Below are 12,025 nucleotides of genomic sequence, written 5' to 3'. Positions count from 1 at the left end.
ATAAGGGGCAGAATTGTCCATACAAGAAGTTCAGGGACTTGTTACGTATTCGACCAAAACTAACTTAAAACACATACTGTACTCACACTCGTATAAACATATGTATCTTAGAAGAAGGGGAAAAAAAACTCAATGCCTGGAAGAAACTATGTAGCTTCTTCAGAAAGTTAATAGTAACATTAACAATAGGCAACTATGTAAACAAGCCTACTTTAGCTTGACCAACGTTAGTTGGGCAAGAAAATAGATGACTAAGATAAACTAAAAACTATGTAAAAAAATGAACATAATATTGCGTTACACAAAAAGGAAACATGTACTTACTTAAACGCTCGTAGTCGATGATATTTTCTGATCTTCTCTCTTCAAATACTAAAACCATGTGATGAGTGGACGGCCGCTGTTGGTGAATCTGTTTCATATGTGAACTCACGCAGGGTAACTTCTTCCGGTTTGTCTTCCGTCTTTTTTAGGTATACTGCCCCTCTCGGCCGGTGGAGGTACTTCTCTTTTTGTTTTTATTTAAATTAGTACATTTATAGACAAGTACAATACAAAAAGTACAATGAGAGAAAAATAAAAATAATAAAGCATTGTGGTACAGTTCCGAATATGTAGAACAAAGAATAACAACAACAAATGTAACACTGTATATAAAATAAATAATAAAAATAAGAATTCTGAGATAGAAAATACTTTATAATATTAAGGCAGTCACATGAAATTGAAAAGCTTTCAGGTTTCTGTTTTTGTAAGCTTTTTGTTTTGCGACCTCATGTTTGAAAGGGTTTCAAAGTATATTGTAAAAATAAGCTTTATAAAAGGTAATATTAGAGGGCTTCTTTTGAGTTATTCTTGTCTTATGAATGTAGAATTTTTCCTAAATAATTAATAATATATTTTTGTTTTTCAGAAAAATATGGGTTTTGAAAAAGTAAAATGTCATGAAGTTCTAAGTTCTAATTTTTTTTATGTCTATTTTAAAGTCAGTCCAAAAAGAAATAGAAAAAGGGCAATACAAAAATAAAAGTGTTCAATATCCTAAAATGAACTTTCAAACTTTCTTAACCCTCCTATTATGCTAAAAAAAAAAAAAAAAAAAAAAAAAGTATTACATCCATTATGGGTCAAATTGACCAACACTGTTTAAACACACTCGACATGCAAATAATCAAGTGAAAATTTAAATGTAATTTCCTAAACCTAACCTTATCATGGAATCAAGAGTCAAGAATCTGTTATAAACCCTAATGGCTTTGGAGCAAAAAAAAACTAATATTTGATATAATTCACATATAGGCTATTATGATTTTATAATCGCTTCAAATGTGAGAACTAGTTAAAATGCTGTCAGTTCCACTCTATTTCCCAACAAGCCAAACCAACGTGGATGGTCGATTTTGAGAGTAGAAATCCTTGTATTTCAAAGCGGCTTGCCGCCAGCCGACCGCGGTCCATTAGGCGGAGGCAACCGCCAGAGAAAATGAAGCAGGCGGCCCGCCGGCTAGTCGGCCGCGGCATCTCGCAAGAAATGGGAGTGACGTATTCGGCGGCAAACGTTTCATCACCGCCAGCGGGACGCACCTATAGCCGACAGCTTAGGGCCGGCGGCAAAAAGAAGCCGTGCCGATATTTTTTGCTATCTGGGTTAGGCCTACCCTCCTCCATCCCCAGCTCGTCCAGTCGTCAGTCAGGATTTGGCATTCTGATTCCCCCTAAATCAGACTAATTTCGCGAATTAGGTTGTACATTTTAACATTGACATTAATGACATCTGCAATACATCGTTGCTTCTGTTCTGTTTACCCTAAGGGGGGGTTATCACTGCTCTCCCTGCTATCCATAGGCTACATGGATGCGCAGGGAGTTCTTGCCCAGAACAGAACCATACCACCAATCTAAACGATATGTTAATTGTCTATCACTTTGACATTAGTGATCCTGACTGAACCATGGTTATTATAGTTAAACCATGGTAACCACAAATTAACCATGGTTTTGCAACTCTAACCATAGTTTTGTCACATGTCTGTCTTGTTTAGCACATGTGGTGTTTTTGTTATTTTCTGTGTCATGTGCGCTCCTGTCTTTTGTCTTGACCCCACCCCTCTTGTTATCTTGTTAAAAATGCCAAGACTTATCCCACAACTATTTACAGAAACTATTACACTGGGATGACTGAGTTGATATGTTAAAGCTGTTTCTGCAGACACTTCAACATTTTTTGTATAAAATATAGAGGTCGACCTATTCATCGGTTCTGCCGATTAATCGGCACCGAAAGCTGATTGGTGGTACAAAATCACTTATACCTTGTGTTGTTTATATTGACACGTGAGGCTGCACGCTGCACAGAGAGCGCTGACACATCAGATGCGCATTTAAAACACAGACAGCGAAACGGTATGAATACAGAACACTACAGTACTTGTTGCCAAATCATTATAAAGTAATTAATTTATTGACTAGATGATGGATTAGCAGTATGTACTGTATGTACTTTGTCGTCGAGGCTGAGAGGACGCTAACATTAGTTAAAATAATGTGACAAAAACACACGCAAGTCTGACCCAAATGTTGCATATATAAAACTAGTGACGTTAGAAAGCAAACTATATCGTCACGCAGCCAACAGAATTATAAAACAATCAAAAACGCATTCAATTTCAATACTTTATTTGTTATTTTGATTAGATAATTGTCAAGTGTTCTAAAAAAGAATGACTGTTTGGATTTATATGAAATGGTAACACTTTACAATAAGATTCCATTTGTAACATTAACTAAGGTTAATAAATGCCGTGGAAGTATTGTTCATTGTTAGTATGTTAATTTCAACATTAAATTGAGTTATAATTTTATTTTTATCTGTTAACCTTGTTTAATGCACTATGAACTAATATGAATGATCAAGCTACAATTGTATTGCTCAAATATTAATACATGCGGTAAAAATGTATATTCATTATGCATAGTTGATGTAAGCTAATGCATCCTTGAAATTTACACACGTTTCTAGGTTATAGCTAAAGAAACACATTTGACCTCTAATATTTTAATTTAAATAATTTTCTGTTGAATTTGTTCTGTTAGAACTTGTCATTTTAATATATTTATATATGTATTTAATTTAGCACATTTTCATGTTTCAGTACTTTTTAATTTTTTTTTATTTCTTGTAATAAAGTTCAGCCCTGTTTTACTTCACTGTAAAAAAAAAAAAATTTGGAAAAATTGTGACAATTGATCATTACATTTTGGCCCAATAAATGACTTCCAAATAATTATCCCAATGCAAAAAGATGCATTGTACTAATCATAGCTTAAGGTCTTAACTCAAAATTAAAATTGTATATTCACCAAACATATTTAATTGTGCTCAGTCAATCTATGAAGTCGAAATGAAAAATCCATGTTGGCTGAACAAGTCCTACGTCCGAAAAACGGTATAGGCATGCACAAAATGCGCTTGAAAAAAACCGTTCGTGTGGCGATTTCAAATGCGGAGCGCGGGAGCGGCAGCGCGAGTGGAGCCGAACCAGCAGGTGCTGAAGACCGAAACAGACATTCCCAAGAGAATAGAGAGATATTCATCACACAAAGACGTTGGTGAGTATTTAGCACTGAAATTATTCTCCAGAGTTTTGCTTTATGACCCGGTATGAAGTTTAAAAGACATTTTGTAGAATCACGAGTTCATGCATTCATTGGTTTCATGCGTGTGTTCTCGTTTACTCTAAGGGTAGCCAATAGTTTTATTTTCCTCATGTCTTATATGTCTAAAATGATATGATTGAACACGGTGCCGGAGATTGCATTTGGCGTCGGCCTCTCTCAGGGCTTAAGTTATTGCCTTTTAATATCAAACACATCAAGCTCGATTTTCTTATTCATCCATTAATTCGTCTCATCCTCATTATATAATGAAGTAACTTCTGTTCTGTCATTTGCCAGATGTGATGCAGGGAAACTTTGCCATTAATGTTAGTTTTTATTTTTATTTGCAGGTTTTTAGCTTGCAGTGCTGTGTTTTCTTTACCACATTAAGACATGCAGAAGACTTCTTGAATATTCAGAGTTTTCCTTATTGAAAATAAGGTCTTTTCACCAAATATCCTGTGTTGGAATTTACTTGTTAATAAAGTAATGTGATAAAATGTCAACCCTGTTGTCTGTGTTAATTTTGCTTAAAATATTTATGTTTTTAGTCATTTTTGTCTTTTGGGACAGTGAGAAATAAACAATTGTTACTACAATTTAAAATATTTAATTGGACCAACCTCACAGTTTCACTGTAAAACATTTCTCCAATTCAAAATTTTTTAGTGAGCGATCACATCTAAATTGTTTTGTTGGCCAAATTGAAAAATTTAGATGTGCTATAGAAAATTTTTAATTGGAGAGGCCTGACATTTTTTACAGTGTTGGTAAATTACATTTTTCCATTGGCTCAACATATTATTTCTAATTGAGCCCATGTTAACAGGCTGTTGCCACAATTGATAAAATTACATTTACAGAATTTCACTTGGGCCAATTGAAAATTTTAGATGTGACCAGTCACTAGAAAATTTTGAGTTGGGAAGATTATACATTTTTTACAGTGTTCGAGTGTTATTGTTTTTTGTTGTTTTGTTCACAATGAGCAGGAAATAGGGGTCTTCAGAATTAAAGATGACCATGATATTGCCTGATTCGTTCAGAATTATAAAAAATACTAATGTAGTTGACGCAAAGTGAGGACAACTTTTGTTAGGCATTTTTAAATGGAAAAAAATATATAATTAAAGATTTTTTTTTGTGCATTTTTTGATATATTACAGATCTCTGAATTTCAATGTAAAGTTTTTTGTGTTTTTTTGTGTTTTTTTGCATTTGCATTTTAAACACTTTGCTTGGCAGTTTTACATTGTGACCTCATGCCGAGGACAGGTTAAATGACATGAATTTTCCAAGTATACAATGTATTTAAAATAATACTAAGGAAATGATTTATAAATAAAAACAATGAATATCCAGATTTTCTGTAGATGTAACTTTCTATGTAAAAGTTTTGTTTTTTGTTTTTTTACATAAAGAGGGATTTTATGTGTATGACATGTTTTGTCCCTTATCTCAAAAGTGATTTTTTTTTAAATAGCCCACTTAAAGTGTTTATTACAAATAAATTACTAAATGGTAAAACGGAATAAATGTAAATGAACAATTTGCGTTGCACTTACAATCCTGTGAAAACAGGGGGTGCTGCAACACCCTAATTCCCGCGCCCCTGCAGTTTATTCATCAGTGCATTAGCAGATATGCTTGGATTTTGTCTCACAAGGAGGATTACAGGAGAGGAGGTCACCTCATTTGATGCAGATCGTTTCCGATCCACAATTCTTTGTAAATTATTTTAACACTTCCCAACTGACACGAAAACCATCAGTCATAAAACCGACTCATGTGTCAGTTAGTCGCCGGCGTGTTCGGTTCAGCCCTTCACCTACCCCCGGGTGGGGGCTGATTGACAGCTTTATCGGCCAATGAAATGATCAAGCTCATGTTGAAAGCGATCCAGAGCATTCTTTTGGCTGAAGGAGCTGTCCATCAAAACGCAGCGCCATTGAGGTTCATTATGCTCATGCTGCCGCTGCGCCATCGTCATCAGCCAGCCGCTTGGAGCAGTGAATAATATCCTGCTGAAAACGCTATTTACTCGCCGATCCCTGGTCGTCTGTTATTCTTTACACCATCACGGAAGTATTTGTGATTGGGTTCTGTACCATGGAAAACATAAAAAGAGGAGTTTAGGCTATCATCTGGGTAAGTGCATTATTTGTATTGGTTATTGTAGTTCATTCGAAATGGAAGCGTGCTCAACATCCTTTGCATTTCAATACACGCCCTCATTCTCTACATAAATGTACATATTGTTAATGAGTCTATGTAATGGGATTTGCACCAATGATGCTGCAGTTGTGATTTTTTTTTTTGTTGTTGCGTGCAGTGATTTGTAACTGCAGACACAATGTTGCCTTGATTCTTTTATTTTTAGATGCGACCGATAGTTTGCACACTCCTGACTTCAGTTATTCTGCTGTGTCGGCATAAACCTGCAGTCCGCATCCTTCACTTCAGCTCAAACCCTCTCCTGCTATTCAAAATTTGTTTATCAACGTCTACTGTGTTGCTGTTGCTTAAACTGCGTTAACTAGGTCATCCTTATATCTTTGAGTAATGTTTCTTAATTAAATGTTCTTGTTTGTGTGTGATATACACATACATACATACACACACTCACTCACTGTGCCTAATTGTGAGTGATATTGTTTCTATACAGCCGTTAAATAATCAAGAAGTTATTATTTAGTAACTTACATTTTAGACAGTATTGACAGATACTTTATATCAAGTGTTGCATGATTTCTAGCAGTGGTCTTTCACTCCTGAGTGAAATAAGTGCTTTTGAGCTAATCAAATAATTGATTCAAGGATTTATAATATCCCTGTCTGGAATGCCACGAACACAAGCAGTGATACAAATGGTGAAAAGTCACAGCTAGTGCTGTCGAATTGTGACATTCACATGTGTGTTATATAGCCCACAGTTGCTATAAACAAAAATATTTGATGACTCATTTTGCATTAATGGGTGTATTCAAATTTGTGTCGTTAAATGCTCCCTGTCCCTCCCCTAATGTCCCCTGCTCAAATTCTCATTCAGCTCTATGGCAGTTACTCAGTATGCAATTTCTATTCTTCCGTCTTTGCTCATGGGCACTTTGGATACAGATTTCTGAGCTAATCACCTGAGCTGTAAATGCCATTTGACTCATTCTGTAACCACAAAATTATTTCCATTCTATATGTGATGTTGAAAGCAGTGTTTTTCTTTAAACATCAATTCAACTGTGATATTGCTACTCAAGACTAAGTCTCCTGAATCCATATGATAGATTTGTATGAGGAACATTCTTAGGTCATTATGCAATAAAAAGCATCCATCATACACTATGTATTGGCAAAAGTTTTGGGACATGAACTTTAACCTCTACGGGTCTGCACAGTTTTGGGGCCCTTTGGAAGTTTTGATATGCTCTGACATTTGTGTTTTTTTTTCAGTCGCTTGTAAACATATTAATGGCAAATGTGTAATTGCACTGTATTCAGCACAAACTGGGCTACCATAATATGTGAGCAACATGTATTTTGAGAAAATAACGTGCATGGTTTTAAAAAACAATTTAAGACACTGAAATAAGGCCACAAAACACACAATGAATGTGTGTCCACAATACTTTTGACTAATGGGTGTTGTTGCCTAGAGTTTTTGCTTCAAAATTATGTGAGACTCATTGAGCCTACTAGGGATGCTCATTTCGGTAATTTTTTAAAGTGTCTGTGACCCGTTAGAAAGACAAAACATTTTTTTTCCACAGGTTTATTTTACAGTGCAAGCAGCAGAATACAGAACAGCTCAAAAACAGAACCTGGATTCACATTATCAAATTCCCACGCACCTGCAGCGTTTTTGACAACAGAGAAAAACTGAATAAAATAATATAAATAGAAAGCATAACATAAATTAGGTCTACACTAAATATTTTTCACTTAAATAATTAACATTAAGATGACAAAACGAAAATACACTGAATCCGTTTGAAGCTTTGAAGAACCAGAATTTTTTTTTTTCCATCAGACTAAGTTTTTTCGTTAAATAAAAATGGCCTTGGGAAGCGCCTTTCATTTGCTTTTCACACCAGTCAAGAGCTTGTACTACTGCTGTATTTTAATACTGCGTAACATATTTCGCAAGTAACTTCTTTGCCCTTTCTGTCGAAATGGTCTCACACAGTAGGCCTACTTCTTTTCCATTGCTTCATTTTGTGAAATATGTCTGTTCAGGCATGTGTGGTTGCACGTGTCTGTCGACATGTCCCATGAGTAAACGGAAAAAAATGTTGTGGTATTAGTCGGGTCAACGGAACGGAACACATACCGCAGCCACAGGTGGTCCGCTTTGTCTTTTCTGTAGTCACTACCGATGGGATGGCCGTATCCTTAAGCCCACGTTTCATGATCCGTGTGGCAAATTCCATTTTTTTCAAAATAGTCGTCCTCGGTTAAATGTTCGGAGCAAACCTGATGGTAGGCTACTTGATGATGGCTACAGGTGTGTTTGGATCCATATCCAGAGCAAGCAGCTGCGGTAAGTACTTCCTTTATGTTTTTAGATGACTAGCCTCCTGTAACAGTGCCATTAGCTATATCTAATGTAACGTTAGTGACACTATTAAATGAATAGGGTGGTCACTACTGTATTGCAGTTGTTCCCGTGCTCCATGTATCCCCTGTAATGTTAGTGTTGTGTTGTCACGAACGTGCTCTGACTGTCACAGTAACAAATGAGCGGCGCTAGAGGTAATTCGGCGTCTTGTCTATCAGCTTCCAAAGTTTGTAACTCCTTGTCTGTGTATTCTGGCTCAAAACTATATGGTTCTGGATTTTGGTTTGATACAAAGTCAAAATCCTCTGACAATTCCTCAAAGTCAGCCATGCAACAGTCACGCTCGCTACTATCTTCCTAGTCATGTTGGTTTTGTTGACAGACGTAACAGTGGGGCTTCTCTGGTCCTGCGAGCAAATCACTCCGCAGAAGTAGAGCAGTGCTGCGCCTTCTGAGAATACAGTCCCCAGTGTGTAAACGTTTATAATATGGCTGTGTCTCATGTAACCTTGTTATTTGTACACGCTGTGACTATACACATCACAACATGTCAATAGGAAAATGTTGGTGTTATTTTTAGGGATGCACCGAAATGAAAATTCTTGGCCGAAACCGAAAACCGAAAAAGAGGAAACCAAGGCCGAAAGCCGAAAGCCGAAACACCGAAAGAAATTATGCCAATTATTAGTACCATTGCATTTATGGCCATGACTGTGTACTAACTTTACTAAAATCAAGGCATTGCAATTGCATACATTAATATTAAAGTTTCAAAGAATAAATCAATTACAAGTTATGCCAATATTTATTTAGCACATTGCAACAATGCACAGTATAAAATAAAATTCAAACTAAAATGTTTAACTTGACCCCACTCATTTGTACATTAAATAATAATGTACAGGCCTACAGAAAGGTTTTAAAATTAAATGTTCTCTCATAAAAACAAAGTGCATTTAGGTCTAGTGCATTTAAAAATTTTCTCTGTAGGACTACTACAAGAAAGTGCATTCAGAACAAGTGCAACTGCTTAAAGATACAACTATTTTCTCTGTAGGCCTTCAACATAATAGTGTATCAAAGCAAAGACTGCCATAGTCCATATTAACTGAATAGGGGTGTTGCGGTGCTCAAAACTGACGGTTCGGTACAGCAGTTTTACAAAATGGCTTTTTATTTATTTTTATTGGTTAACTGGAAAAAAATGTATCTGTCCTTAAATTATTTAAATATAAGTAAAAGTTAATTGAATATATTGCTCTAAACTATATAGGGAGCCCTTACTTGCAAATTGATATTAAAGGTTAAAAACAGAGCCCAAACTATTAGCCTAAATTCAGTTGCTATGTATTTTTAGGTCTAATAATCAACACTCAAATAACATAGTACACAAACATGTACACTTCACATAAGGCAGTTTTTGCAATAACTTCTAAATCTAATTATAAAATATTTTTTTATCTAATTCGTTGATGAAATATAATCATTTATACACAGTGTCTGTCCTTTTATTTAAACATACATGAAATAATCAAGATATCATTAACAGGTTAAGTAGAATATAATGAATATAACGGCTAATATAGGTCATATGTTTAGTGAAAGAGTTGATTTTTCTAGTGAACTAACAGCTGTGGACATTGAGGTGCCTGAGGTAAATGTGATGCTACATGACTGTTTAGTTTACAGCAGTTATATTGAGGGCTTTCTGCCGTTGAAACACTGACTGAGCGATTACATCACATGATACGTGACAGTAAGTTGTAATGTATCCTCAACACACCTTAGATGTTCATTCATGTTTATTCTTAAGGAAGAGATGATCGATCGCGCTCACAGATGATCGTGTTCACGCGCGCGCGCCGCCGCCAGATTGAAGTGTGTTCCGCGCTTAAAACATGCCCACTGTTAAAGATTGCGTTCGGTTTCACAGTGAAGTCTGGTCCTTTTCTCATCGAGAACATGAGCTCTCGCTGTCAGTGCTTGTGCATGGAGTAGACGTGGGTGTTTCTTAGGGCTGTAAACGAATATTCTAAATTCGAATATATATTCGAATAGTTTTTAAAAAACGAATTTCGAAGGTGAAAATTAATATTCGAATAAATAAAAAAATGGGGGGAAAAAACGCCCGCGATAGTAGAGGCATGGCTGTCTGCTTTGCGAGTGGGCGCTAGCGCGCCAGAAGCCTTGTGTACTTTGGCCTGTCTCCGCAGCGCGAGCCTCCGCTGACTGCGCGCGCTCCTCCCCAAACGCCGCATTCACACGGGGCTTCGGCGTCAACGCTTGACGGAGGGCGTGGCTGAAGCTTGGTGCTGACGCGACCGTCATAGTGACAACAGCTAATCACATTACTTGCCGCTTGGACCACAACACAACACAAAAAAAGCGCCTTTTTTTACTATTAGACTATTTTGTGTATGAAAACTGATCACTTTAATATTTGATTCCTCATTTGGCTGGGGGATAGCGCCTATTTGAACCACACATGATATGATATGCTGCCTGTCATTCAATGATAAACAGAGTACACGGACGGAATACAAGCATGATACACTCCAGATTCTCCAACCGTCTCTGCCACCTCCTTCCAGGCCTGGTCTCTCCAGTTTGTGTCCCGGTATGTAAATAATGATTGGTAGTAAAGGACCGGGTGATTATCCACCGCAATTATTAGCTTTTCCTCCATTTTAGATCGTTCTTTACTCTTCATTCACTCTTCATTCACCGGTGTTTTAAACGAACGCGATTGGCTAGCGTCTGCTCTAGGATATTTGCATAGGGTGATCTGATTGGATGACGCCTGCGTTGGCGCTTGAAAAGTTGAGAAATCTTCAACTTTTGCCGCTTGCAACGCGAGTGAAGCACCGCGACGGAACCCACAATTCAGTTCGGCAACGCATGACGTCACCCATTCAAAGTAAACGAGAAGCGTTGACGCCGACGCCCCGTGTGAATGCGGCGAGGCGTTTATACTTGACGAGGCGTTTATACTTGACGTGCTCGCCGTTGTGCTTTTCTTTGAAACGACAGATGGCGACTCGGAGTAATTGTTCTATAAACTATCAGGAAAAGCGTCGAGAAGAAGTGGGCTAATGTACACAGGTGACGATATTTATTTTAGTACACTTCAACGAAAACCACACCACAAAAGAATCATGTAAAACAGATAAAAATAAACCTTGATATTACTTGTGACATGAGAACAAAATGTATGTAGAAATGTAACGTTAACTTATACAACTCAATTTATGATATCTAAATGTTTCCTAATTTCACTAAACACTTTAGTGAGTTTTCACTTAGTTTCGTGAACTTTTCTTTATTAAACGAGCTTTTTTATGCTTTTGTAGGCTCGTTTTGTACATATAAGCAACTAATTTGTATGTGCAAACTGGACCACCCTTACTTTACATCGCCCGCCACAAGCTCTCTGTCTGCAACACACGCGAGGCCATAACGGAGAAATTAATTTTGTTCATTTGTAAGGACATGAGAGCGATCAGTGTCGTGGATGGGGCAGGCTGGAGTTCTGTCAAGCAATGGAACAGGTACTGACTGAATATATATTGCATGAATGAAGGATAAATGCACTGCTTCCACTGGTTTGATTATTTACCGTTTCATGTCAAGAAAAAGTTCCATGTTTACCACAGAACAGCTCGCTCGGAGCGTTCAATAATATGCTGTAAAACTTATATTAATATTTGTTTCAATCACTGAATGAAGCCTGCTATATTTGGGACAAGAGTCGCGACCTTAAATTGCTTGCACAAAACTCTTGATCAGCTCTCAAAATGTGTTTGTTCATTTAAGCCG

At 36.8% G+C, this 12,025-nt stretch overlaps 1 protein-coding gene across 5 annotated transcripts in view; it reads left to right on the top strand.

Moving 5' to 3' along the window:
• The first annotated feature begins 5,553 nt into the window (after positions 1-5,553).
• The window catches only part of fynb (FYN proto-oncogene, Src family tyrosine kinase b), a 116,877-nt gene continuing 110,405 nt past the window's right edge, over positions 5,554-12,025 (top strand). For 3 of the 5 annotated variants that reach the window (XM_079831500.1, XM_079831498.1, XM_079831503.1), the window contains exon 1: positions 5,554-5,805. The gene's annotated coding sequence lies outside the window, so the exon portion shown is untranslated. The remainder of the gene's footprint in view (positions 5,806-12,025) is intronic. The other 2 variants (XM_079831499.1, XM_079831502.1) reach the window with 2 other exon arrangements.

This window comes from Gobio gobio (genome assembly GCF_949357685.1).
Source record: "Gobio gobio genome assembly, chromosome: 12".
Lineage (NCBI taxonomy): Eukaryota > Metazoa > Chordata > Actinopteri > Cypriniformes > Gobionidae > Gobio > Gobio gobio.
The sequence above is the reverse complement of the archived record's forward strand: the minus strand, read 5'-3'. Positions and strand labels throughout refer to the sequence as shown.